Source organism: Cavia porcellus, unplaced genomic scaffold, assembly GCF_034190915.1.
Source record: "Cavia porcellus strain 051 isolate PalLab524CR breed Dunkin Hartley unplaced genomic scaffold, mCavPor4.1 scaffold_1, whole genome shotgun sequence".
Lineage (NCBI taxonomy): Eukaryota > Metazoa > Chordata > Mammalia > Rodentia > Caviidae > Cavia > Cavia porcellus.
Window position 1 is genome coordinate 234,716,443 of NW_026947484.1, and position 6,000 is coordinate 234,722,442.

Consider the following 6,000-nt stretch of genomic DNA (forward strand, 5'->3'; position numbering starts at 1 on the left):
CAGGTGACATAATACCTACATATAAGATCCCAAAAACTCATCAAAGGACTTCTAGATTTAATAGCCAAATTCAGTAACATAACTGGATACAAAATCTCTCAAACATCAGTAGCACTCCTGTATACTAATAACAAATTCACTGAGAGAAATCAAATAACACCTTTCACAATAGCATCCATCCAAAAAAAACTGAAGTACCTAGGAACCGATCTAACCAAGGAAGTAGGAGACCTTTGCATTTAAACCACACTACTCTGAAAAAGGAGATTGAAGAGGACGTCAGAAAATGGAAAGAAATCCCTTATTCTTGGGTAAAAAGAATAAATATAGTGAAAATGGACATACTTCTAAAGTTATTGTACGGATTTATTGCAATCCTGATCAAATACTAATAGCATATCTCACAGAATTAGAGAAAATAATTCTGAAATTCGCTTGGAACCAGAAGAGAGCTAGAATAACTAAGCAATTCTGGGCAAGAAACTCAAGGCAGGGAGCATCACAAGCCCTGCTTGAAATTATACTACAAAGCTACTGTGATAAAAATGTCATGATACTGGCAAAAAAAATGGACCTGAGAATCAGTGGAACAAATTAGAAGAGACAGAATCAACAGTGAGCATAGTCACCCACCTTATTTTTGACACAGGAGCCAAACACCACCCCTGGAAGAAAGCCTCTTTAATGAATGGTCCTGGGAAAACTGGCTTTTGAAACTGAAATTAGACCCATATGTTTTACCATTCACTAAACTAAAATCAAGATGGACCAAATATTTAAATATGAAAATAGAAACACTAAATCTGGAAGACACTGGTGTAGGCAAAGACAATGCACAAGTCCCCAGTTGCATAGAAAATATCATAAAGAGTCAGCAGCTTGGATCTCATCTTATTAAAAAGCTTTCCCACCACAGAAACTACCAGCAGTGTGAATAGATAACACACAGAGTGAGAAGAAATTTTGCCATCTATTCCTCAAAGGACTAATATCTAGAATATATAAAGAACTCAAAATAAGACCTCTCCCAGCTTAAGGACACAATCCATACATGAGTGTCTGAAATGAACAGACACTCATCCGTTGACAAAGTACAAGTGGAAAATTAATATATGAAAAGATGTTCAGGGGCTGGGGATTTAGCTCAGCGGCATAAGCGCCTGCCTTACAAGCAGGCAGTCGCGAGTTCGATCCCTGGTACCGATAAAAAGGAAAAAGACAAAAAAAAAAAAAAAAAAAAAGAAATTGAGCACTAACAGATTCCGGCAGGGATGTGCTGTTGGTGGGACTGTAGACCGGTGCAGCCACTGGGGAAATCAATGTGACGACTCCTCAAATGCTAGAACTAGAGGTTCCATTTGACCTAGCTGTTCCCATCTTGGTATCTTCCTGACAGAATTAAAGGCATCATACCACAGCGATACATGCACACCCATGTTTATATTGGCACAGTTTGTAATAGCTAAATCTTAGACGCAGGCCAAATGCCCATCAACTGGTGAATGGATAAAGAAGACGTGGTTGTTTTATACAATGGAGTACTACTCTGCCATTGAAAAGGATAATCTTGAGACATTTCTAACTAAATGGATTCACCCTGAGACCGTACTCAAGTGAAGTAAATCAGACACACGTGTAAATGCTGCATCATTTCTCTGGTGTGAGAAACTGAAAGTGTAAATAAGGACCAAAATGTATAATATATATTGCGAAATGGGAAGAAAACATTCGAATGGGGAGTGGAATCATCCCCATTCGAATGGCAGTTTATCCACATCTCCATCCTTCTTGGGTAACAGCCCACCAGGGACCACCACCTGGAGGTTGGGAAATTTCTTCCATTCACTCTAGATACGGCAGGGACCATCATCTAAAAACGGGAGCCAAACCAACCCTGCCTTTCATCACACTTCCTACTTTAAAGTGTGTGCACTAGTGATTCTTACACCTTCTACAAGGGCCTCTTACCAGTCCCCTCCAGGATTCTCTATTGGAAGTTACCTGTGACCACTGTATATGTTATGCCTGTTTGCCGCAGGTGCCTTCAAGTTCTAGCATTTTAGTGCTACATTAAAAGACATTTGCTTATTTGCTGTTGACTTAACCCATCCTTGGGAAGGTCCTGTGCCCTTGCTATCTTGACTCAAGCCCTCGGTGGTCTCTGCGGCCCTGAATGGTTTGTTAGCAGGCTCACTGCTGCTCTGGTGGCTGTCATAGTTATTCTGGTCACAGCTGCTACCGCGATTGCTTTTTGACCCAATCTGTAAAGACTGCTGAGTTTGTCCATCATGTTATTCTGAATGAACAACACCCCTTAATATTCAACAATAGATGAAAAACTGCGTACCCATCTAGAGCTTGTGAAAACTGCTACTAAGTTTCTTGGGGATCACCTAACAGCTCGTAATATAAAAAATTCTTTACTTGTGATTGGCATTATATAAGCATGTGTGTGTCACACTCACCTATGGGAAATGTTCAAAAAGCATTTACAAGGACCCTCCAAGGATAACATTACAGAAGCTACATGATCAAATCCAGCAAACTAACCTGGCCAACTAAGAGCAGGCAGACGAGACAGAATGGTTTAGGACTTTTAAACCCGAATCCGGATTGCAGGAACTCATTGTGGAATGATCACCATTGCTACCTTGTTATCATCTGATCTGTTTCTCCTTCACCTAGTCTGTAAAGTCAGAACGAAGGCATTGGTGAGCAAAAACAACACCACCATGTCTGCCTTACTAACCAACTGCTTAAAGAAATAAAAAGGAGCAAATGTAGCATTCCTGGTGACACCCGGTGGGTCAGTGTCTGCCTGTGTGGACGAGGGTGGGTGGAAACTGCTAACTCCGAGGAGCTGGAACGTCTTGAAGATGGGATATTTTGCCAACTTAAGCAGAGATGGGCCTTACGGGGAAAAGAAGGAAGCTCCCTAGGGCACAGTGAAATAGAAGTGAATAACTCAGCCAAATCGCCACCATACCTTGATAACTAAAACAAACTTCTGCACTGATACGCCTCTATCATTCCTCAATAAATCTGGGCGTTTGAGTGAGTTCAGGGCTTCATTTTGGTGGAGTCCCTGGGCCTCTGCAGGGTACGCTGTCTCCTGTGTTTTTGTTCATCTCTCTGCCAAACCCAGCAGAGTATGATTTCTAAAGGTCAAGTTCCACCCCCGCCAACATGACACCTTTTCTGCTGCCCATGGCAACTTCAACAAGCTGTCCACAAAGGTGCTCTTCACCAGGTCTTTTAACGTCACTGAAGAGAGGTCCTTGGCTATGAAAGAGTTCTGGAAGAAATATTTCAATGTCCTCCACTGCATCAACCTCACTGACAAAACCTGGGACAGCGTCACATACTGGGCCTTAAACTCCGCCTGCAGGAAACCATGGCCAGAATGTGTTGCTGAAGATCTGATACACAGGTAATGGAAGAGTGTGTCCATGGGTGAGAGTACAGGTCTAGACATCAGTGGTGCAGACACAAGGAGCTTGTTAGGGGTGACAAGGAGGAGTGGACGACATTGAACTTGCTGAAGCTCAGAGTGAGCAGCAGAAGGTGCTTGTTGAGGAGCATCCCACTGAGGAAGACGGGGAAGAGGTTAGCAATGATGTGATAAAATCCACTATGGAAAATGGAGTGAGCACCAGAATTTCTTTGAGAAGCGCCAGCCCAACATTAACTGTGATGAACAGTGTTAAATCTGATGAATGATAACATGTCTTTCATTTCCAGAGGGTTATGCAGTGGGGGAGGAGAGACAAGTGACATTAGACAGATTTTACATCAAAACAGACTGTGTGGCCAACAGACAAAGAAGAGAGGAAACCCCTGAAGGAGATCTCCCCGCTGTCCTCAGGAAGGGGGATTCTCCCTGCAAATGACAACCTCCTCCCCACCCACCTTCCCGTCCTCCATGCTAGAAGTCATCGCGAGCAAATTAGTGTTCTCTCCATACTGTACTGTACTGTATTGTAATATACTGTGTTTCATATTTTTGTGGTCAAAAATACATATGGTTCAAAATGAATTAACCAGAATTTAGGATGCTGGGAAACCAAGCAACCAGCTTGCCTCCCTAGTAGGGGGCTGTGGTTCAGCAAGCTGCAACCGCCCCAGGGGGAGAACCACCAGCATCTCCTGAGATCCGCGCCATGTTGGAACTTAGGGCACTGGGAAACCAAGCAGTCAGCTCGCCTCCCTGCTAAGCGGTAGTGAGCCTACTGGTGCACTCAGCCCACTCGGCTGAAAATCAAACATCCCACCCATCGTCCACCATTAGCAAATGGGAGCCAGGGGTCTGAGCATCTCTTGGGAGGTAGATCATATGCAATAGAGCAAATAAGGGGGATTTCCTTCTACCATCTCTTTGAAGGTAAATATTTTTACCACTGTTTTGCTTTTTTCTGATTAATGATATTTCTTTATTCAATGTTCTGTTTTGATCAGTTCTAGAATGTTCTGTATTTCGTTTTATTTTGCTATACTTGATTATAAGAACAACTATTGTGACGATAACAAGATATATTGTGATACCTATTGCTGTTATCCTAGTAACGTGCTGTGAAGTTCTGTACCAATTTCACTACACTGTCTCAATTGGCTTTGTTCTGTCTTGTTCTGTTGTATTTTACTACCTTCAAAATAGTAAAAAAAATTTAAAAAAGAAATACAAAGTGAATTAACCTTATTTACACTGAACCTTATGGGGAAATTTGATTTGGTCCACAACCAATTTGGTTCACCAGCAGAATAATAGAACTAATTAAGTTCACAAACTGAGGTACCACTGTACTTGAAACTCTCACCAGAGCAATTAGACAAGAGAAAGAAATAAAAAAGATGCATTTAGGAGAGGAAAACCTCAAACTATCTCTTTTTTGCAGATGATATGATTCTCTACCTAGAAGAACCACGAAATTCCACTGAAAGATTCCTATAGAAAAAACATTTAGCAAGCTAGCAGGATACAAAATCAATACACAAAAGTCAATATCATTGCTGTGTAACCCTAATGAACCCACTGAGAAAGAAATTAGGAAGACAATAGCATTCACAGTACCTTCAAGGAAAATTATTTAGGAAATAACCTAACAAAGAAAGTGAAAGGCCTGTATAATGAAAACTTTAGTACACTGAAAAAGGAGATCAGTAAAGGCATCAGAAAATGGATACAATATCCCCCGTTCCTGATAGAGATCAACAGTGTTGTCAAAATGGCCTTACTTCCAAAACCAGTAGGCAGCTTGAATGTGATTTCAGTCAAACTACCAACAGCATCCCTCACAGAACTGGAAAAAACAATCCTAAAATTCCTATTGAACCAGAAGAAACCCAGATTAGCAAAAGCAATCCTAAACAATAAGGGCAAAGCAGGAGACATCACTACCCGGGTTTCAAATTATATTACAATGCTACAGTGATAAAAACAGCATGGTACTAGCACAAAAACAGACAAATGGGTCAATGAAACAGAATAGAGGACACAGGAACAAGCCCAAGCACATTCCCCCGTCCAATATTTGACAAAGAGGCCAAAAAGAAATGCTGGAGGAGAGAGTGAGGGGAAACTGATTACCCGCATGTAGAAGATTAACTAATCTTAATGTTATAACAGAAACAATCTGCTGGAAGATAAAGTCAGTAAAGTCTTGAAGACATAGTATGACTATGATAAGGATTTTCTGGACAGAACTCCACTTGCACAAAAAATAGCATCAAAAATCAACAAATGTAGCCGGCATGGTGGTGCACATCTGTAATTCTAGTACACAGGAGGCCAAGGCAGGAGAGTAACCATGAGTTTGAGGCCAGCCTGGGCTATGTAGGAGCCACGTGGTCAGTCAAGCCTGAATTACATATCAAGGCCCTGTCTCAAAAAACAAACAAAACAAAATTGCAAGCAAAGAACCAACGAATGGAATCACATCAAATTAGAAAGCTTCTGCACAGCAAAGAAAACAGAGTGAAGAAATAACCTGTAGAATGGGGAAA